The 24,755-nt window shown below is 49.5% G+C and overlaps 1 protein-coding gene across 1 annotated transcript in view; it reads right to left on the reverse strand.

Moving 5' to 3' along the window:
• Positions 1-24,755, reverse strand: part of PLA1A (phospholipase A1 member A) — an 89,744-nt gene that overhangs the window by 41,329 nt on the left and 23,660 nt on the right. The window lies entirely within an intron of this gene.

A 24,755-nucleotide genomic window follows, 5' to 3' on the forward strand; every position in this document is an offset into this window, starting at 1 on the left:
GTAGATGAGGACAGAGAAGCCCCCGGAGGTGGATGTGGGGGGCACATACTTTCCTCCATATTAATGTCTATGGATGTAGATGAGGACAGAGAAGCCCCCGGAGGTGGATGTGGGGGGTACAGACTTTACTCCATATTAATGTCTATGGATGTAGATGAGGACAGAGAAGCCCCCGGAGGTGGATGTGGGGGGCACATACTTTACTCCATATTAATGTCTATGGATGTAGATGAGGACAGAGAAGCCCCCGGAGGTGGATGTGGGGGGCACATACTTTCTCCATATTAATGTCTATGGATGTAGATGAGGACAGAGAAGCCCCCGGAGGTGGATGTGGGGGGCACATACTTTTCTCCATATTAATGTCTATGGATGTAGATGAGGACAGAGAAGCCCCCAGAGGTGGATGTGGGGGGCACATAATTTCCTCCATATTAATGTCTATGGATGTAGATGGACAGAGAAGCCCCCGGAGGTGGATGTGGGGGGCACATACTTTTCTCCATATTAATGTCTATGGATGTAGATGAGGACAGAGAAGCCCCCGGAGGTGGATGTGGGGGGCACATACTTTTCTCCATATTAATGTCTATGGATGTAGATGAGGACAGAGAAGCCCCCAGAGGTGGATGTGGGGGGCACATACTTTCTCCATATTAATGTCTATGGATGTAGATGAGGACAGAGAAGCCCCCGGAGGTGGATGTGGGGGGCACATACTTTACTCTATATTAATGTCTATGGATGTAGATGAGGACAGGGAAGCCCCCGGAGGTGGATATGGGGGGCACATACTTTCTTCCCTATTAATGTCTATGGATGTAGATGAGGACAGAGAAGCCCCCGGAGGTGGATGTGGGGGGCACATACTTTCCTCCATATTAATGTCTATGGATGTAGATGAGGACAGAGAAGCCCCCGGAGGTGGATGTGGGGGTTCAGACTTTACTCCATATTAATGTCTATGGATGTAGATGAGGACAGAGAAGCCCCCGGAGGTGGATGTGGGGGGCACATACTTTACTCCATATTAATGTCTATGGATGTAGATGAGGACAGAGAAGCCCCCGGAGGTGGATGTGGGGGGCACATACTTTCTCCATATTAATGTCTATGGATGTAGATGAGGACAGTGAAGCCCCCGGAGGTGGATGTGGGGGGGCACATACTTTCTCCATATTAATGTCTATGTATGTAGATGAGGACAGAGAAGCCCCCGGAGGTGGATGGGGGGGGCACATACTTTTCTCCATATTAATGTCTATGGATGTAGATGAGGACAGAGAAGCCCCCAGAGGTGGATGTGGGGGGCACATAATTTCCTCCATATTAATGTCTATGGATGTAGATGGACAGAGAAGCCCCCGGAGGTGGATGTGGGGGGCACATACTTTTCTCCATATTAATGTCTATGGATGTAGATGAGGACAGAGAAGCCCCCAGAGGTGGATGTGGGGGGCACATACTTTCTCCATATTAATGTCTATGGATGTAGATGAGGACAGAGAAGCCCCCGGAGGTGGATGCGGGGGGCACATACTTTACTCTATATTAATGTCTATGGATGTAGATGAGGACAGAGAAGCCCCCGGAGGTGGATGTGGGGGGCACATACTTTTCCCCATATTAATGTCTATGGATGTAGATGAGGACAGAGAAGTCCCTGGAGGTGGATGTGGGGGGCACATACTTTCCTCCATATTAATGTCTATGGATGTAGAAGAGGACAGAGAAGCCCCCGGAGGTGGATGTGGGGGGCACATACTTTCTCCATATTAATGTCTATGGATGTAGATGAGGACAGTGAAGCCCCCGGAGGTGGATGTGGGGGGCACATACTTTCTCCATATTAATGTCTATGGATGTAGATGAGGACAGAGAAGCCCCTGGAGGTGGATGTGGGGGGCACATACTTTCCTCCATATTAATGTCTATGGATGTAGATGAGGACAGAGAAGCCCCTGGAGGTGGATGTGGGGGGCACATACTTTCCTCCATATTAATGTCTATGGATGTAGATGAGGACAGAGAAGCCCCCGGAGGTGGATGTGGGGGGCACATACTTTCTCCATATTAATGTCTATGGATGTAGATGAGGACAGAGAAGCCCCCGGAGGTGGATGTGGGGGGCACATACTTTCTCCATATTAATGTCTATGGATGTAGAAGAGGACAGAGAAGCCCCCGGAGGTGGATGTGGGGGGCACATACTTTCCTCCATATTAATGTCTATGGATGTAGATGAGGACAGAGAAGCCCCCGGAGGTGGATGTGGGGGGTACATACTTTACTCCATATTAATGTCTATGGATGTAGATGAGGACAGAGAAGCCCCCGGAGGTGGATGTGGGGGGGCACATACTTTCTCCATATTAATGTCTATGGATGTAGATGAGGACAGAGAAGCCTCCGGAGGTGGATGTGGGGGGCACATACTTTCCTCCATATTAATGTCTATGGATGTAGATGAGGACAGAGAAGCCCCCGGAGGTGGATGTGGGGGGTACATACTTTACTCCATATTAATGTCTATGGATGTAGATGAGGACAGAGAAGCCCCCGGAGGTGGATGTGGGGGGCACATACTTTCCTCCATATTAATGTCTATGGATGTAGATGAGGACAGAGAAGCCCCCGGAGGTGGATGCGGGGGGCACATACTTTCTCCATATTAATGTCTATGGATGTAGATGAGGACAGAGAAGCCCCCGGAGGTGGATGTGGGGGGCACATACTTTCTCCATATTAATGTCTATGGATGTAGATGAGATGAGGACAGAGAAGCCCCCGGAGGTGGATGTGGGGGGCACATACTTTCTGAATATTAATGTCTATGGATGTAGATGAGGACAGAGAAGCCCCCGGAGGTGGATGTGGGGGGCACATACTTTTCCCCATATTAATGTCTATGGATGTAGATGAGGACAGAGAAGCCCCTGGAGGTGGATGTGGGGGGCACATACTTTCCTCCATATTAATGTCTATGGATGTAGATGAGGACAGAGAAGTCCCTGGAGGTGGATGTGGGGGGCACATACTTTCCTCCATATTAATGTCTATGGATGTAGATGAGGACAGAGAAGCCCCCGGAGGTGGATGTGGGGGGCACATACTTTCCTCCATATTAATGTCTATGGATGTAGATGAGGACAGAGAAGTCCCTGGAGGTGGATGTAGGGGGCACATACTTTCCTCCATATTAATGTCTATGGATGTAGATGAGGACAGAGAAGCCCCCGGAGGTGGATGTGGGGGGCACATACTTTCCTCCATATTAAAGTCTATGGATGTAGATGAGGACAGAGAAGCCCCTGGAGGTGGATGTGGGGGGCACATACTTTCCTCCATATTAATGTCTATGGATGTAGATGAGGACAGAGAAGCCCCCGGAGGTGGATGTGGGGGGCACATACTTTCCTCCATATTAAAGTCTATGGATGTAGATGAGGACAGAGAAGCCCCTGGAGGTGGATGTGGGGGGCACATACTTTCCTCCATATTAATGTCTATGGATGTAGATGAGGACAGGGAAGCCCCCGGAGGTGGATATGGGGGGCACATACTTTCCTCCATATTAATGTCTATGGATGTAGATGAGGACAGAGAAGCCCCCTGGAGGTGGATGTGGGGGGCACATACTTTCCTCCATATTAATGTCTATGGATGTAGATGAGGACAGGGAAGCCCCGGAGGTGGATATGGGGGGCACATACTTTCCTCCATATTAATGTCTATGGATGTAGATGAGGACAGAGAAGCCCCCGGAGGTGGATGTGGGGGGCACATACTTTCCTCCATATTAATGTCTATGGATGTAGATGAGGACAGAGAAGCCCCCGGAGGTGGATGTGGGGGTTCAGACTTTACTCCATATTAATGTCTATGGATGTAGATGAGGACAGAGAAGCCCCCGGAGGTGGATGTGGGGGGCACATACTTTCCTCCATATTAATGTCTATGGATGTAGATGAGGACAGAGAAGCCCCCGGAGGTGGATGTGGGGGGTACAGACTTTACTCCATATTAATGTCTATGGATGTAGATGAGGACAGAGAAGCCCCCGGAGGTGGATGTGGGGGGCACATACTTTACTCCATATTAATGTCTATGGATGTAGATGAGGACAGAGAAGCCCCCGGAGGTGGATGTGGGGGGCACATACTTTCTCCATATTAATGTCTATGGATGTAGATGAGGACAGAGAAGCCCCCGGAGGTGGATGTGGGGGGCACATACTTTTCTCCATATTAATGTCTATGGATGTAGATGAGGACAGAGAAGCCCCCAGAGGTGGATGTGGGGGGCACATAATTTCCTCCATATTAATGTCTATGGATGTAGATGGACAGAGAAGGCCCCGGAGGTGGATGTGGGGGGCACATACTTTTCTCCATATTAATGTCTATGGATGTAGATGAGGACAGAGAAGCCCCCGGAGGTGGATGTGGGGGGCACATACTTTTCTCCATATTAATGTCTATGGATGTAGATGAGGACAGAGAAGCCCCCAGAGGTGGATGTGGGGGGCACATACTTTCTCCATATTAATGTCTATGGATGTAGATGAGGACAGGGAAGCCCCCGGAGGTGGATATGGGGGGCACATACTTTCTTCCCTATTAATGTCTATGGATGTAGATGAGGACAGAGAAGCCCCCGGAGGTGGATGTGGGGGGCACATACTTTACTCTATATTAATGTCTATGGATGTAGATGAGGACAGGGAAGCCCCCGGAGGTGGATATGGGGGGCACATACTTTCTTCCCTATTAATGACTATGGATGTAGATGAGGACAGAGAAGCCCCCGGAGGTGGATGCGGGGGGCACATACTTTACTCTATATTAATGTCTATGGATGTAGATGAGGACAGGGAAGCCCCCGGAGGTGGATATGGGGGGCACATACTTTCTTCCCTATTAATGTCTATGGATGTAGATGAGGACAGAGAAGCCCCCGGAGGTGGATGTGGGGGGCACATACTTTCCTCCATATTAATGTCTATGGATGTAGATGAGGACAGAGAAGCCCCCGGAGGTGGATGTGGGGGTTCAGACTTTACTCCATATTAATGTCAATGGATGTAGATGAGGACAGAGAAGCCCCCGGAGGTGGATGTGGGGGGCACATACTTTACTCCATATTAATGTCTATGGATGTAGATGAGGACAGAGAAGCCCCCGGAGGTGGATGTGGGGGGCACATACTTTCTCCATATTAATGTCTATGGATGTAGATGAGGACAGTGAAGCCCCCGGAGGTGGATGTGGGGGGGCACATACTTTCTCCATATTAATGTCTATGTATGTAGATGAGGACAGAGAAGCCCCCGGAGGTGGATGGGGGGGGCACATACTTTTCTCCATATTAATGTCTATGGATGTAGATGAGGACAGAGAAGCCCCCAGAGGTGGATGTGGGGGGCACATAATTTCCTCCATATTAATGTCTATGGATGTAGATGGACAGAGAAGCCCCCGGAGGTGGATGTGGGGGGCACATACTTTTCTCCATATTAATGTCTATGGATGTAGATGAGGACAGAGAAGCCCCCAGAGGTGGATGTGGGGGGCACATACTTTCTCCATATTAATGTCTATGGATGTAGATGAGGACAGAGAAGCCCCCGGAGGTGGATGCGGGGGGCACATACTTTACTCTATATTAATGTCTATGGATGTAGATGAGGACAGAGAAGTCCCTGGAGGTGGATGTGGGGGGCACATACTTTCCTCCATATTAATGTCTATGGATGTAGAAGAGGACAGAGAAGCCCCCGGAGGTGGATGTGGGGGGCACATACTTTCTCCATATTAATGTCTATGGATGTAGATGAGGACAGTGAAGCCCCCGGAGGTGGATGTGGGGGGCACATACTTTCTCCATATTAATGTCTATGGATGTAGATGAGGACAGAGAAGCCCCTGGAGGTGGATGTGGGGGGCACATACTTTCCTCCATATTAATGTCTATGGATGTAGATGAGGACAGAGAAGCCCCTGGAGGTGGATGTGGGGGGCACATACTTTCCTCCATATTAATGTCTATGGATGTAGATGAGGACAGAGAAGCCCCCGGAGGTGGATGTGGGGGGCACATACTTTCTCCATATTAATGTCTATGGATGTAGATGAGGACAGAGAAGCCCCCGGAGGTGGATGTGGGGGGCACATACTTTCTCCATATTAATGTCTATGGATGTAGAAGAGGACAGAGAAGCCCCCGGAGGTGGATGTGGGGGGCACATACTTTCCTCCATATTAATGTCTATGGATGTAGATGAGGACAGAGAAGTCCCCGGAGGTGGATGTGGGGGGTACATACTTTACTCCATATTAATGTCTATGGATGTAGATGAGGACAGAGAAGCCCCCGGAGGTGGATGTGGGGGGGCACATACTTTCTCCATATTAATGTCTATGGATGTAGATGAGGACAGAGAAGCCTCCGGAGGTGGATGTGGGGGGCACATACTTTCCTCCATATTAATGTCTATGGATGTAGATGAGGACAGAGAAGCCCCCGGAGGTGGATGTGGGGCTTACATACTTTACTCCATATTAATGTCTATGGATGTAGATGAGGACAGAGAAGCCCCCGGAGGTGGATGTGGGGGGCACATACTTTCCTCCATATTAATGTCTATGGATGTAGATGAGGACAGAGAAGCCCCCGGAGGTGGATGCGGGGGGCACATACTTTCTCCATATTAATGTCTATGGATGTAGATGAGGACAGAGAAGCCCCCGGAGGTGGATGTGGGGGGCACATACTTTCTCCATATTAATGTCTATGGATGTAGATGAGATGAGGACAGAGAAGCCCCCGGAGGTGGATGTGGGGGGCACATACTTTCTGAATATTAATGTCTATGGATGTAGATGAGGACAGAGAAGCCCCCGGAGGTGGATGTGGGGGGCACATACTTTTCCCCATATTAATGTCTATGGATGTAGATGAGGACAGAGAAGCCCCTGGAGGTGGATGTGGGGGGCACATACTTTCCTCCATATTAATGTCTATGGATGTAGATGAGGACAGAGAAGTCCCTGGAGGTGGATGTGGGGGGCACATACTTTCCTCCATATTAATGTCTATGGATGTAGATGAGGACAGAGAAGCCCCCGGAGGTGGATGTGGGGGGCACATACTTTCCTCCATATTAATGTCTATGGATGTAGATGAGGACAGAGAAGTCCCTGGAGGTGGATGTGGGGGGCACATACTTTCTCCATATTAATGTCTATGGATGTAGATAAGGACAGAGAAGCCCCCAGAGGTGGATGTGGGGGGCACATACTTTCTCCATATTAATGTCTATGGATGTAGATGAGATGAGGACAGAGAAGCCCCCGGAGGTGGATGTGGGGGGCACATACTTTCCTCCATATTATTGTCTATGGATGTAGATGAGGACAGAGAAGCCACTGGAGGTGGATGTGGGGGGCACATACTTTTCTCTTTATTAATGTCTATGGATGTAGATGAGGACAGAGAAGCCCCCGGAGGTGGATGTGGGGGGCACATACTTTTCTCTTTATTAATGTCTATGGATGTAGATGAGGACAGAGAAGCCCCCGGAGGTGGATGTGGGGGGCACATACTTTTCTCTTTATTAATGTCTATGGATGTAGATGAGGACAGAGAAGCCCCCGGAGGTGGATGTGGGGGGCACATACTTTTCTCTTTATTAATGTCTATGGATGAAGATGAGGACAGAGAAGCCCCTGGAGGTGGATGTGGGGGGCACATACTTTTCTCTTTATTAATGTCTATGGATGTAGATGAGGACAGAGAAGCCCCTGGCGGTGGATGTGGGGGGCACATACTTTCCTCCATATTAATGTCTATGGATGTAGATGAGGACAGAGAAGCCCCTGGAGGTGGATGTGGGGGTCACATACTTTCCTCCATATTAATGTCTATGGATGTAGATGAGGACAGAGAAGCCCCTGGAGGTGGATGTGGGGGGCACATACTTTTCTCCATATTAATGTATATGGATGTAGATGAGGACAGTGAAGCCCCTGGAGGTGGATGTGGGGGGCACATACTTTTCTCCATATTAATGTCTATGGATGTATATGGAGGGCAGAGAAGCCCCCGGAGGTGGATGTTGGGGGCACATACTTTCCTCCATATTAATGTCTATGGATGTAGATGAGGACAGAGAAGCCCCTGGAGGTGAATGTGGGGGGCACATACTTTCCTCCATATAAATGTCTATGGATGTAGATGAGGACAGAGAAGCCCCCGGAGGTGGATGTGGGGGGCAAATACTTTCCTCCATATTAATGTCAATGGATGTAGATGAGAACAGAGAAGCCCCTGGAGGTGGATGTGGGGGGCACATACTTTCCTCCATATTAATGTCTATGGATGTAGATGAGGACAGAGAAGCCCCTGGAGGTGGATGTGGGGGGCAAATACTTTTCTCCATATTAATGTCTATGGATGTAGATGAGGACAGAGAAGCCCCTGGAGGTGGATGTGGGGGGCACATACTTTCTCCATATAATGTCTATGGATGTAGATGAGGACAGAGAAGCCCCCGGAGGTGGATGTGGGGGGCACATACTTTCCTCCATATTAATGTCTATGGATGTAGATGAGGACAGAGAAGCCCCTGGAGGTGGATGTGGGGGGCACATACTTTTCTCCATATTAATGTCTATGGATGTAGATGAGGACAGAGAAGCCCCTGGAGGTGGATGTGGGGGGGGGGGCACATACTTTCCTCCATATTAATGTCTATGGATGTAGATGAGAACAGAGAAGCCCCTGGAGGTGGATGTGGGGGGGGGGGGCACATACTTTCCTCCATATTAATGTCTATGGATGTAGATAAGGACAGAGAAGCCCCCGGAGGTGGATGTGGGGGGCACATACTTTCCTCCATATTAATGTCTATGGATGTAGATGAGAACAGAGAAGCCCCTGGAGGTGGATGTGGGGGGGCACATACTTTCCTCCATATTAATGTCTATGGATGTAGATGAGGACAGAGAAGCCCCTGGAGGTGGATGTGGGGGGCACATACTTTCCTCCATATTAATGTCTATGGATGTAGATGAGGACAGAGAAGCCCCCGGAGGTGGATGTGGGGGGCACATACTTTCCTCCATATTAATGTCTATGGATGTAGATGAGGACAGAGAAGCCCCCGGAGGTGGATGTGGGGGGCACATACTTTCCTCCATATTAATGTCTATGGATGTAGATGAGGACAGAGAAGCCCCTGGAGGTGGATGTGGGGGGCACATACTTTCCTCCATATTAATGTCTATGGATGTAGATGAGGACAGAGAAGCCCCCGGAGGTGGATGTGGGGGGCACATACTTTCTCCATATTAATGTCTATGGATGTAGATGAGGACAGAGAAGCCCCCGGAGGTGGATGTGGGGGGCACATACTTTCTCCATATTAATGTCTATGGATGTAGATGAGGACAGAGAAGCCCCCGGAGGTGGATGTGGGGGGCACATACTTTCTCCATATTAATGTCTATGGATGTAGATGAGGACAGAGAAGCCCCTGAAGGTGGATGTGGGGGCACATACTTTCCTCCATATTAATGTCTATGGATGTAGATGAGGACAGAGAAGCCCCCGGAGGTGGATGTGGGGGGCACATACTTTCTCCATATTAATGTCTATGGATGTAGATGAGGACAGAGAAGCCCCTGGAGGTGGATGTGGGGGGGCACATACTTTCCTCCATATTAATGTCTATGGATGTAGATGAGGATAGAGAAGCCCCTGGAGGTGGATGTGGGGGGCACATACTTTCCTCCATATTAATGTCTGTGGATGTAGATGAGGACAGAGAAGCCCCTGGAGGTGGATGTGGGGGGCACATACTTTCTCCATATTAATGTCTATGGATGTAGATGAGATGAGGACAGAGAAGCCCCCGGAGGTGGATGTGGGGGGCACATACTTTCTCCATATTAATGTCTATGGATGTAGATGAGGACAGAGAAGCCCCCGGAGGTGGATGTGGGGGGCACATACTTTCCTCCATATTAATGTCTGTGGATGTAGATGAGGACAGAGAAGCCCCCGGAGGTGGATGTGGGGGGTACATACTTTCCTCCATATTAATGTCTATGGATGTAGATGAGGACAGAGAAGTCCCTGGAGGTGGATGTGGGGGGCACATACTTTCCTCCATATTAATGTCTATGGATGTAGAAGAGGACAGAGAAGCCCCCGGAGGTGGATGTGGGGGGCACATACTTTCCTCCATATTAATGTCTATGGATGTAGATGAGGACAGAGAAGCCCCCGGAGGTGGATGTGGGGGGTACATACTTTACTCCATATTAATGTCTATGGATGTAGATGAGGACAGCGAAGCCCCCGGAGGTGGATGTGGGGGGCACATACTTTCCTCCATATTAATGTCTATGGATGTAGATGAGGACAGAGAAGCCCCCGGAGGTGGATGCGGGGGGCACATACTTTCTCCATATTAATGTCTATGGATGTAGATGAGGACAGAGAAGCCCCCGGAGGTGCATGTGGGGGGCACATACTTTCTCCATATTAATGTCTATGGATGTAGATGAGATGAGGACAGAGAAGCCCCCGGAGGTGGATGTGGGGGGCACATACTTTCTCCATATTAATGTCTATGGATGTAGATGAGGACAGAGAAGCCCCCGGAGGTGGATGTGGGGGGCACATACTTTTCCCCATATTAATGTCTATGGATGTAGATGAGGACAGAGAAGCCCCTGGAGGTGGATGTGGGGGGCACATACTTTCTCCATATTAATGTCTATGGATGTAGATGAGGACAGAGAAGTCCCTGGAGGTGGATGTGGGGGGCACATACTTTCCTCCATATTAATGTCTATGGATGTAGATGAGGACAGAGAAGCCCCCGGAGGTGGATGTGGGGGGCACATACTTTCCTCCATATTAATGTCTATGGATGTAGATGAGGACAGAGAAGCCCCCGGAGGTGGATGTGGGGGGCACATACTTTCCTCCATATTAAAGTCTATGGATGTAGATGAGGACAGGGAAGCCCCCGGAGGTGGATGTGGGGGGCACATACTTTCCTCCATATTAATGTCTATGGATGTAGATGAGGACAGGGAAGCCCCCGGAGGTGGATGTGGGGGGCACATACTTTCCTCCATATTAATGTCTATGGATGTAGATGAGGACAGAGAAGCCCCCGGAGGTGGATGTGGGGGGCACATACTTTCCTCCATATTAATGTCTATGGATGTAGATGAGGACAGAGAAGCCCCCGGAGGTGGATGTGGGGGGCACATACTTTCCTCCATATTAATGTCTATGGATGTAGATGAGGACAGAGAAGCCCCCGGAGGTGGATGTGGGGGGCACATACTTTCCTCCATATTAATGTCTATGGATGTAGATGAGGACAGAGAAGCCACTGGAGGTGGATGTGGGGGGCACATACTTTTCTCTTTATTAATGTCTATGGATGTAGATGAGGACAGAGAAGCCCCCGGAGGTGGATGTGGGGGGCACATACTTTTCTCTTTATTAATGTCTATGGATGTAGATGAGGACAGAGAAGCCCCCGGAGGTGGATGTGGGGGGCACATACTTTTCTCTTTATTAATGTCTATGGATGTAGATGAGGACAGAGAAGCCCCCGGAGGTGGATGTGGGGGGCACATACTTTTCTCTTTATTAATGTCTATGGATGAAGATGAGGACAGAGAAGCCCCTGGAGGTGGATGTGGGGGGCACATACTTTTCTCTTTATTAATGTCTATGGATGTAGATGAGGACAGAGAAGCCCCTGGCGGTGGATGTGGGGGGCACATACTTTCCTCCATATTAATGTCTATGGATGTAGATGAGGACAGAGAAGCCCCTGGAGGTGGATGTGGGGGGCACATACTTTTCTCCATATTAATGTCTATAGATGTAGATGAGGACAGTGAAGCCCCTGGAGGTGGATGTGGGGGGCACATACTTTTCTCCATATTAATGTCTATGGATGTATATGGAGGGCAGAGAAGCCCCCGGAGGTGGATGTTGGGGGCACATACTTTCCTCCATATTAATGTCTATGGATGTAGATGAGGACAGAGAAGCCCCTGGAGGTGAATGTGGGGGGCACATACTTTCCTCCATATTAATGTCTATGGATGTAGATGAGGACAGAGAAGCCCCCGGAGGTGGATGTGGGGGGCAAATACTTTCCTCCATATTAATGTCTATGGATGTAGATGAGGACAGAGAAGCCCCTGGAGGTGGATGTGGGGGGCACATACTTTCCTCCATATTAATGTCTATGGATGTAGATGAGGACAGAGAAGCCCCTGGAGGTGGATGTGGGGGGCACATACTTTTCTCCATATTAATGTCTATGGATGTAGATGAGGACAGAGAAGCCCCTGGAGGTGGATGTGGGGGGCACATACTTTCTCCATATAATGTCTATGGATGTAGATGAGGACAGAGAAGCCCCCGGAGGTGGATGTGGGGGGCACATACTTTCCTCCATATTAATGTCTATGGATGTAGATGAGGACAGAGAAGCCCCTGGAGGTGGATGTGGGGGGCACATACTTTTCTCCATATTAATGTCTATGGATGTAGATGAGGACAGAGAAGCCCCTGGAGGTGGATGTGGGGGGGGGGGGCACATACTTTCCTCCATATTAATGTCTATGGATGTAGATGAGAACAGAGAAGCCCCTGGAGGTGGATGTGGGGGGGGGGGGCACATACTTTCCTCCATATTAATGTCTATGGATGTAGATAAGGACAGAGAAGCCCCCGGAGGTGGATGTGGGGGGCACATACTTTCCTCCATATTAATGTCTATGGATGTAGATGAGGACAGAGAAGCCCCTGGAGGTGGATGTGGGGGGCACATACTTTCCTCCATATTAATGTCTATGGATGTAGATGAGGACAGAGAAGCCCCCGGAGGTGGATGTGGGGGGCACATACTTTCCTCCATATTAATGTCTATGGATGTAGATGAGGACAGAGAAGCCCCCGGAGGTGAATGTGGGGGGCACATACTTTCCTCCATATTAATGTCTATGGATGTAGATGAGGACAGAGAAGCCCCTGGAGGTGGATGTGGGGGGCACATACTTTCCTCCATATTAATGTCTATGGATGTAGATGAGGACAGAGAAGCCCCCGGAGGTGGATGTGGGGGGCACATACTTTCTCCATATTAATGTCTATGGATGTAGATGAGGACAGAGAAGCCCCCGGAGGTGGATGTGGGGGGCACATACTTTCTCCATATTAATGTCTATGGATGTAGATGAGGACAGAGAAGCCCCCGGAGGTGGATGTGGGGGGCACATACTTTCTCCATATTAATGTCTATGGATGTAGATGAGGACAGAGAAGCCCCTGAAGGTGGATGTGGGGGCACATACTTTCCTCCATATTAATGTCTATGGATGTAGATGAGGACAGAGAAGCCCCCGGAGGTGGATGTGGGGGGCACATACTTTCTCCATATTAATGTCTATGGATGTAGATGAGGACAGAGAAGCCCCCGGAGGTGGATGTGGGGGGCACATACTTTCCTCCATATTAATGTCTGTGGATGTAGATGAGGACAGAGAAGCCCCTGGAGGTGGATGTGGGGGGCACATACTTTCTCCATATTAATGTCTATGGATGTAGATGAGATGAGGACAGAGAAGCCCCCGGAGGTGGATGTGGGGGGCACATACTTTCTCCATATTAATGTCTATGGATGTAGATGAGGACAGAGAAGCCCCCGGAGGTGGATGTGGGGGGCACATACTTTCCTCCATATTAATGTCTGTGGATGTAGATGAGGACAGAGAAGCCCCCGGAGGTGGATGTGGGGGGTACATACTTTCCTCCATATTAATGTCTATGGATGTAGATGAGGACAGAGAAGTCCCTGGAGGTGGATGTGGGGGGCACATACTTTCCTCCATATTAATGTCTATGGATGTAGAAGAGGACAGAGAAGCCCCCGGAGGTGGATGTGGGGGGCACATACTTTCCTCCATATTAATGTCTATGGATGTAGATGAGGACAGAGAAGCCCCCGGAGGTGGATGTGGGGGGTACATACTTTACTCCATATTAATGTCTATGGATGTAGATGAGGACAGCGAAGCCCCCGGAGGTGGATGTGGGGGGCACATACTTTCCTCCATATTAATGTCTATGGATGTAGATGAGGACAGAGAAGCCCCCGGAGGTGGATGCGGGGGGCACATACTTTCTCCATATTAATGTCTATGGATGTAGATGAGGACAGAGAAGCCCCCGGAGGTGCATGTGGGGGGCACATACTTTCTCCATATTAATGTCTATGGATGTAGATGAGATGAGGACAGAGAAGCCCCCGGAGGTGGATGTGGGGGGCACATACTTTCTCCATATTAATGTCTATGGATGTAGATGAGGACAGAGAAGCCCCCGGAGGTGGATGTGGGGGGCACATACTTTTCCCCATATTAATGTCTATGGATGTAGATGAGGACAGAGAAGCCCCTGGAGGTGGATGTGGGGGGCACATACTTTCTCCATATTAATGTCTATGGATGTAGATGAGGACAGAGAAGTCCCTGGAGGTGGATGTGGGGGGCACATACTTTCCTCCATATTAATGTCTATGGATGTAGATGAGGACAGAGAAGCCCCCGGAGGTGGATGTGGGGGGCACATACTTTCCTCCATATTAATGTCTATGGATGTAGATGAGGACAGAGAAGCCCCCGGAGGTGGATGTGGGGGGCACATACTTTCCTCCATATTAAAGTCTATGGATGTAGATGAGGACAGGGAAGCCCCCGGAGGTGGATGTGGGGGGCACATACTTTCCTCCATATTAATGTCTATGGATGTAGATGAGGACAGGGAAGCCCCCGGAGGTGGATGTGGGGGGCACATACTTTCCTCCATATTAATGTCTATGGATGTAGATGAGGACAGAGAAGCCCCCGGAGGTGGATGTGGGGGGCACATACTTTCCTCCATATTAATGTCTATGGATGTAGATGAGGACAGAGAAGCCCCCGGAGGTGGATGTGGGGGGCACATACTTTCCTCCATATTAATGTCTATGGATGTAGATGAGGACAGAGAAGCCCCCGGAGGTGGATGTGGGGGGCACATACTTTCCTCCATATTAATGTCTATGGATGTAGATGAGGACAGAGAAGCCCCCGGAGGTGGATGTGGGGGGTACAGACTTTACTCCATATTAATGTCTATGGATGTAGATGAGGACAAAGAAGCCCCCGGAGGTGGATGTGGGGGGCACATACTTTACTCCATATTAATGTCTATGGATGTAGATGAGGACAGAGAAGCCCCCGGAGGTGGATGTGGGGGGCACATACTTTACTCCATATTAATGTCTATGGATGTAGATGAGGACAGAGAAGCCCCCGGAGGTGGATGTGGGGGGCACATACTTTTCTCCATATTAATGTCTATGGATGTAGATGAGGACAGAGAAGCCCCCGGAGGTGGATGTGGGGGGCACATACTTTCTCCATATTAATGTCTATGGATGTAGATGAGGACAGTGAAGCCCCCGGAGGTGGATGTGGGGGGGCACATACTTTCTCCATATTAATGTCTATGGATGTAGATGAGATGAGGACAGAGAAGCCCCCGGAGGTGGATGTGGGGGGCACATACTTTCTCCATATTAATGTCTATGGATGTAGATGAGATGAGGACAGAGAAGCCCCCGGAGGTGGATGTGGGGGGCACATACTTTCTCCATATTAATGTCTATGGATGTAGATAAGGACAGAGAAGCCCCCAGAGGTGGATGTGGGGGGCACACACTTTCTCCATATTAATGTCTATGGATGTAGATGAGATGAGGACAGAGAAGCCCCCGGAGGTGGATGTGGGGGGCACATACTTTCCTCCATATTATTGTCTATGGATGTAGATGAGGACAGAGAAGCCACTGGAGGTGGATGTGGGGGGCACATACTTTTCTCTTTATTAATGTCTATGGATGTAGATGAGGACAGAGAAGCCCCCGGAGGTGGATGTGGGGGGCACATACTTTTCTCTTTATTAATGTCTATGGATGTAGATGAGGACAGAGAAGCCCCTGGAGGTGGATGTGGGGGGCACATACTTTTCTCCATATTAATGTCTATGGATGTAGATGAGGACAGTGAAGCCCCTGGAGGTGGATGTGGGGGGCACATACTTTTCTCCATATTAATGTCTATGGATGTATATGGAGGGCAGAGAAGCCCCTGGAGGTGAATGTGGGGGGCACATAATTTTCTCCATATTAATGTCTATGGATGTATATGGAGGGCAGAGAAGGCCCGGGAGGTGGATGTTGGGGGCACATACTTTCCTCCATATTAATGTCTATGGATGTAGATGAGGACAGAGAAGCCCCTGGAGGTGGATGTGGGGGGCACATGCTTTCCTCCATATTAATGTCTATGGATGTAGATGAGGACAGAGAAGCCCCCGGAGGTGGATGTGGGGGGGCACATACTTTCCTCCATATTAATGTCTATGGATGTAGATGAGGACAGAGAAGCCCCTGGAGGTGGATGTGGGGGGCACATACTTTCCTCCATATTAATGTCTATGGATGTAGATGAGGACAGAGAAGCCCCTGGTGGTGGATGTGGGGGGCACATACTTTTCTCCATATTAATGTCTATGGATGTAGATGAGGACAGAGAAGCCCCCGGAGGTGGATGTGGGGGGCACATACTTTTCTCTTTATTAATGTCTATGGATGTAGATGAGGACAGAGAAGCCCCTGGAGGTGGATGTGGGGGGCACATACTTTTCTCTTTATTAATGTCTATGGATGTAGATGAGGACAGAGAAGCCCCCGGAGGTGGATGTGGGGGGCACATACTTTTCTCTTTATTAATGTCTATGGATGAAGATGAGGACAGAGAAGCCCCTGGAGGTGGATGTGGGGGGCACATACTTTTCTCTTTATTAATGTCTATGGATGTAGATGAGGACAGAGAAGCCCCTGGAGGTGGATGTGGGGGTCACATACTTTCCTCCATATTAATGTCTATGGATGTAGATGAGGACAGAGAAGCCCCTGGAGGTGGATGTGGGGGTCACATACTTTCCTCCATATTAATGTCTATGGATGTAGATGAGGACAGAGAAGCCCCTGGAGGTGGATGTGGGGGTCACATACTTTCCTCCATATTAATGTCTATGGATGTAGATGAGGACAGAGAAGCCCCTGGAGGTGGATGTGGGGGTCACATACTTTCCTCCATATTAATGTCTATGGATGTAGATGAGGACAGAGAAGCCCCTGGAGGTGGATGTGGGGGGCACATACTTTTCTCCATATTAATGTCTATGGATGTATATGGAGGGCAGAGAAGCCCCTGGAGGTGAATGTGGGGGGCACATACTTTTCTCCATATTAATGTCTATGCATGTATATGGAGGACAGAGAAGCCCCCGGAGGTGGATGTGGGGGGCACATACTTTTCTCCATATTAATGTCTATGGATGTAGATGAGGACAGAGAAGCCCCCGGAGGTGGATGTGGGGGGCACATACTTTCTCCATATTAATGTCTATGGATGTAGATGAGGACAGTGAAGCCCCCGGAGGTGGATGTGGGGGGGCACATACTTTCTCCATATTAATGTCTATGAATGTAGATGAGATGAGGACAGAGAAGCCCCCGGAGGTGGATGTGGGGGGCACATACATTCTCCATATTAATGTCTATGGATGTAGATGAGATGAGGACAGAGAAGCCCCCGGAGGTGGATGTGGGGGGCACATACTTTCTCCATATTAATGTCTATGGATGTAGATAAGGACAGAGAAGCCCCCAGAGGTGGATGTGGGGGGCACATACTTTCTCCATATTAATGTCTATGGATGTAGATGAGATGAGGACAGAGAAGCCCCCGGAGGTGGATGTGGGGGGCACATACTTTCCTCCATATTATTGTCTATGGATGTAGATGAGGACAGAGAAGCCACTGGAGGTGGATGTGGGGGGCACATACTTTTCTCTTTATTAATGTCTATGGATGAAGATGAGGACAGAGAAGCCCCTGGAGGTGGATGTGGGGGGCACATACTTTTCTCTTTATTAATGTCTATGGATGTAGATGAGGACAGAGAAGCCCCCGGAGGTGGATGTGGGGGGCACATACTTTTCTCTTTATTAATGTCTATGGATGTAGATGAGGACAGAGAAGCCCCCGGAGGTGGATGTGGGGGGCACATACTTTTCTCTTTATTAATGTCTATGGATGTAGATGAGGACAGAGAAGCCCCCGGAGGTGGATGTGGGGGGCACATACTTTTCTCTTTATTAATGTCTATGGATGTAGATGAGGACAGAGAAGCCCCCGGAGGTGGATGTGGGGGGCACATACTTTTCTCCATATTAATGTCTATGGATGTAGATGAGGACAGAGAAGCCCCTGGAGGTGGATGTGGGGGGGCACATACTTTTCTCCATATTAATGTCTATGGATGTAGATGAGGACAGTGAAGCCCCTGGAGGTGGATGTGGGGGGCACATACTTTTCTCCATATTAATGTCTATGGATGTATATGGAGGGCAGAGAAGCCCCTGGAGGTGAATGTGGGGGGCACATACTTTTCTCCATATTAATGTCTATGCATGTATATGGAGGGCAGAGAAGCCCCCGGAGGTGGATGTTGGGGGCACATACTTTCCTCCATATTAATGTCTATGGATGTAGATGAGGACAGAGAAGCCCCTGGAGGTGGATGTGGGGGGCACATGCTTTCCTCCATATTAATGTCTATGGATGTAGATGAGGACAGAGAAGCCCCCGGAGGTGGATGTGGGGGGGCACATACTTTCCTCCATATTAATGTCTATGGATGTAGATGAGGACAGAGAAGCCCCTGGAGGTGGATGTGGGGGGCACATACTTTCCTCCATATTAATGTCTATGGATGTAGATGAGGACAGAGAAGCCCCTGGTGGTGGATGTGGGGGGCACATACTTTTCTCCATATTAATGTCTATGGATGTAGATGAGGACAGAGAAGCCCCTGGAGGTGAATGTGGGGGGCACATACTTTCCTCCATATTAATGTCTATGGATGTAGATGAGGACAGAGAAGCCCCCGGAGGTGGATGTGGGGGGCACATACTTTCCTCCATATTAATGTCTATGGATGTAGATGAGGACAGAGAAGCCCCCGGAGGTGGATGTGGGGGGCACATACTTTTCTCTTTATTAATGTCTATGGATGTAGATGAGGACAGAGAAGCCCCCGGAGGTGGATGTGGGGGGCACATACTTTTCTCTTTATTAATGTCTATGGATGAAGATGAGGACAGAGAAGCCCCCGGAGGTGGATGTGGGGGGCACATACTTTTCTCTTTATTAATGTCTATGGATGAAGATGAGGACAGAGAAGCCCCTGGAGGTGGATGTGGGGGGCACATACTTTTCTCTTTATTAATGTCTATGGATGTAGATGAGGACAGAGAAGCCCCTGGAGGTGGATGTGGGGGTCACATACTTTTCTCCATATTAATGTCTATGGATGTAGATGAGGACAGTGAAGCCCCTGGAGGTGGATGTGGGGGGCACATACTTTTCTCCATATTAATGTCTATGGATGTATATGGAGGGCAGAGAAGCCCCTGGAGGTGAATGTGGGGGGCACATACTTTTCTCCATATTAATGTCTATGCATGTATATGGAGGGCAGAGAAGCCCCCGGAGGTGGATGTTGGGGGCACATACTTTCCTCCATATTAATGTCTATGGATGTAGATGAGGACAGAGAAGCCCCTGGAGGTGGATGTGGGGGGCACATACTTTCCTCCATATTAATGTCTATGGATGTAGATGAGGACAGAGAAGCCCCTGGAGGTGGATGTGGGGGGCACATACTTTCCTCCATATTAATGTCTATGGATGTAGATGAGAACAGAGAAGCCCCCGGAGGTGGATGTGGGGGGGCACATACTTTCCTCCATATTAATGTCTATGGATGTAGATGAGGACAGAGAAGCCCCTGGAGGTGGATGTGGGGGGCACATACTTTCCTCCATATTAATGTCTATGGATGTAGATGAGGACAGAGAAGCCCCTGGTGGTGGATGTGGGGGGCACATACTTTTCTCCATATTAATGTCTATGGATGTAGATGAGGACAGAGAAGCCCCCGGAGGTGGATGTGGGGGGCAAATACTTTCCTCCATATTAATGTCTATGGATGTAGATGAGGACAGAGAAGCCCCTGGTGGTGGATGTGGGGGGCACATACTTTCTCCATATTAATGTCTATGGATGTAGATGAGGACAGAGAAGCCCCTGGAGGTGGATGTGGGGGGTACATACTTTTCTCCATATTAATGTCTATGGATGTAGATGAGGACAGAGAAGCCCCTGGAGGTGGATGTGGGGGGGCACATACTTTCCTCCTTATTAATGTCTATGGATGTAGATGAGGACAGAGAAGCCCCTGGAGGTGGATGTGGGGGGCACATACTTTCCTCCATATTAATGTCTATGGATGTAGATGAGGACAGAGAAGCCCCCGGAGGTGGATGTGGGGGGCACATACTTTCCTCCATATTAATGTCTATGGATGTAGATGAGGACAGAGAAGCCCCCGGAGGTGGATGTGGGGGGCACATACTTTCCTCCATATTAATGTCTATGAATGTAGATGAGGACAGAGAAGCCCCTGGAGGTGGATGTGGGGGGGCACATACTTTCCTCCATATTAATGTCTATGGATGTAGATAAGGACAGAGAAGCCCCTGGAGGTGGATGTGGGGGGCACATACTTTTCTCCATATTAATGTCTATGGATGTAGATGAGGACAGAGAAGCCCCTGGAGGTGGATGTGGGGGGGCACATACTTTCCTCCATATTAATGTCTATGGATGTAGATAAGGACAGAGAAGCCCCCGGAGGTGGATGTGGGGGGCACATACTTTCCTCCATATTAATGTCTATGGATGTAGATGAGGACAGAGAAGCCCTGGAGGTGGATGTGGGGGGCACATACTTTCTCCATATTAATGTCTATGGATGTAGATGAGGACAGAGAAGCCCCTGGAGGTGGATGTGGGGGGCACATACTTTCCTCCATATTAATGTCTATGGATGTAGATGAGGACAGAGAAGCCTCCGGAGGTGGATGTGGGGGGCACATACTTTCCTCCATATTAATGTCTATGGATGTAGATGAGGACAGAGGAGCCCCTGGAGGTGGATGTGGGGGGCACATACTTTCCTCCATATTAATGTCTATGGATGTAGATGAGGATAGAGAAGCCTCCGGAGGTGGATGTGGGGGGCACATACTTTCCTCCATATTAATGTCTATGGATGTAGATGAGGACAGAGAAGCCCCCAGAGGTGGATGTGGGGGGCACATACTTTCCTCCATATTAATGTTTATGGATGTAGATGAGGACAGAGAAGCCCCCGGAGGTGGATGTGGGGGGCACATACTTTTCTCCATATTAATGTCTATGGATGTAGATGAGGATAGAGAAGCTCCTGGAGGTGGATGTGGGGGGCACATACTTTTCTCCATATTAAAGTCTATGGATGTAGATGAGGACAGAGAAGCCCCTGGAGGTGGATGTGGGGGGCACATACTTTTCTCCATATTAAAGTCTATGGATGTAGATGAGGACAGAGAAGCCCCCGGAGGTGGATGTGGGGGGCACATACTTTCCTCCATATTAATGTTTATGGATGTAGATGAGGACAGAGAAGCCCCCGGAGGTGGATGTGGGGGGCACATACTTTTCTCCATATTAATGTCTATGGATGTAGATGAGGACAGAGAAGCCCCCGGAGGTGGATGTGGGGGGCACATACTTTTCTCCATATTAATGTCTATGGATGTAGATGAGGACAGAGAAGCCCCCGGAGGTGGATGTGGGGGGCACATACTTTTCTCCATATTAATGTCTATGGATGTAGATGAGGACAGAGAAGCCCCCGGAGGTGGATGTGGAGGGCACATACTTTTCTCCATATTAATGTCTATGGATGTAGATGAGGACAGAGAAGCCCCTGGAGGTGGATGTGGGGGGGCACATACTTTTCTCCATATTAATGTCTATGGATGTAGATGAGGATAGAGAAGCTCCTGGAGGTGGATGTGGGGGGCACATACTTTTCTCCATATTAATGTCTGTGGATGTAGATGAGGACAGAGAAGCCCCCGGAGGTGGATGTGGGGGGCACATACTTTTCTCCATATTAATGTCTATGGATGTAGATGAGGATAGAGAAGCTCCTGGAGGTGGATGTGGGGGGCACATACTTTTCTCCATATTAAAGTCTATGGATGTAGATGAGGACAGAGAAGTCCCCGGAGGTGGATGTGGGGGGCACATACTTTCCTCCATATTAATGTCTATGGATGTAGATGAGGACAGAGAAGTCCCCGGAGGTGGATGTGGGGGGCACATATGTGGCACCCCAGGGGTCTGGTTTCCACAGTAATGTAATGTTATGTCTGAGAGCAGGTGGGAGGTCTCTTGGTCAGGGATCCTATGCATGCCACACCTCCTGCCCAGTCCTGGGAGGGGAAGAACTTCCCCTATATAAACCTAGGGCTGAGGCAGGGTGAGTGAGTAGAGAAGAAGCAGAGAAAAGAAGCAAATATAGGAAGAAACAACAGGAGCTCTGTGGGAGCAGTGCTACAAGGAGTCAGGGGCTGGCAGCTGCAGAGCTCGCCCTGACTGAGAAGTTATCACCGGACCCGGAGTCCGAGGCTGTGGGGACTAACTCCTATCCAGCAGCAGAAACCGACCGGCAGGGGATTGCAGGTCCTCTGGCCCAGAAACCCGAAGGCCCCGAGTCACCGGCCATACGGGTGAGCACCACACGGTACACTCAGGGACGTGGGCTACTTATATCCGCCTCTAGCAAGGTAGCCAGAAGAGTATCGTTAGTTTGGGAGGCCTACAACTCCGCCTGGCCAGGGGAGATCCCATCTGCTCAAGGACTGACCAGGCCCCAATCGCTAGCCAGTACTCCGGGAGGGTCTATCTTTGTCACCAGTAAAGACCCTGAACTACACAGTACCGTCTCCGAGTGGTTCCTGCTACCCCCATCATCCACGTCGGCTGCCCTGAGGCCATACCCCTCCCGTTGGGGGTTATACTATCACGCTGCACCATCCATCCACCGGCCTCAGCGGTCTGCCCTGCAGCAGCAGCTCCCTGGCTGCACTCAACGGGTGGCGTAGTCGTCCAACATCTACCGCTAAAACAGCGCCACTTAGTCTGACTCCCTGGGCACGGACCGGATCACCGCCACGAGACTACAACCCTCAACAGATCCGGCTCCGGGTAAGCTCCCGCGTGCGCAACGCAGCGCGACACAGGCCCAGGGGCGCGTCACATACTTTCCTCCATATTAATGTCTATGGATGTAGATGAGGACAGAGAAGCCCCCGGAGGTGGATGTGGGGGGCACATACTTTTCTCCATATTAATGTCTATGGATGTAGATGAGGACAGAGAAGCCCCCGGAGATGGATGTGGAGGGCACATACTTTTCTCTATATTAATGTCTATGGATGTAGATGAGGACAGAGAAGCCCCTGGAGGTGGATGTGGGGGGCACATACTTTTCTCCATATTAATGTCTATGGATGTAGATGAGGACAGAGAAACCCCTGGAGGTGGATGTGGGGGGCACATACTTTTCTCCATATTAATGTCTATGGATGTAGATGAGGACAGAGAAGCCCCTGGAGGTGGATGTGGGGGGCACATACTTTCCTCCATATTAATGTCTATGGATGTAGATGAGGACAGAGAAGCCTCCGGAGGTGGATGTGGGGGGCACATACTTTCCTCCATATTAATGTCTATGGATGTAGATGAGGACAGAGAAGCCCCTGGAGGTGGATGTGGGGGGCACATACTTTCCTCCATATTAATGTCTATGGATGTAGATGAGGACAGAGAAGCCCCTGGAGGTGGATGTGGGGGGCACATACTTTTCTCCATATTAATGTCTATGGATGTAGATGAGGATAGAGAAGCTCCTGGAGGTGGATGTGGGGGCACATACTTTCCTCCATATTAATGTCTATGGATGTAGATGAGGATAGAGAAGCTCCTGGAGGTGGATGTGGGGGGCACATACTTTCCTCCATATTAATGTCTATGGATGTAGATGAGGACAGAGAAGCCCCCAGAGGTGGATGTGGGGGGCACATACTTTTCTCCATATTAAAGTCTATGGATGTAGATGAGGACAGAGAAGCCCCCGGAGGTGGATGTGAGGGGCACATACTTTCCTCCATATTAATGTCTATGGATGTAGATGAGGACAGAGAAGCCCCCAGAGGTGGATGTGGGGGGCACATACTTTTCTCCATATTAATGTCTATGGATGTAGATGAGGACAGAAAAGCCCCTGGAGGTGGATGTGGGGGGCACATACTTTCCTCCATATTAATGTCTATGGATGTAGATGAGGACAGGGAAGCCCCCGGAGGTGGATGTGGGGGGCACATACTTTTCTCCATATTAAAGTCTATGGATGTAGATGAGGACAGAGAAGCCCCCGGAGGTGGATGTGGGGGGCACATACTTTCCTCCATATTAATGTCTATGGATGTAGATGAGGACAGAGAAGCCCCCAGAGATGGATGTGGGGGGCACATACTTTCTCCATATTAATGTCTATGGATGTAGATGAGGACAGAGAAGCCCCTGGAGGTGGATGTGGGGGGCACATACTTTCCTCCATATTAATGTCTATGGATGTGGATG

This window comes from Phyllobates terribilis, unplaced genomic scaffold (genome assembly GCF_046119375.1).
Source record: "Phyllobates terribilis strain yellow unplaced genomic scaffold, ASM4611937v1 Scaffold_2__4_contigs__length_985480577, whole genome shotgun sequence".
NCBI classification, from domain to species: Eukaryota; Metazoa; Chordata; class Amphibia; order Anura; family Dendrobatidae; genus Phyllobates; species Phyllobates terribilis.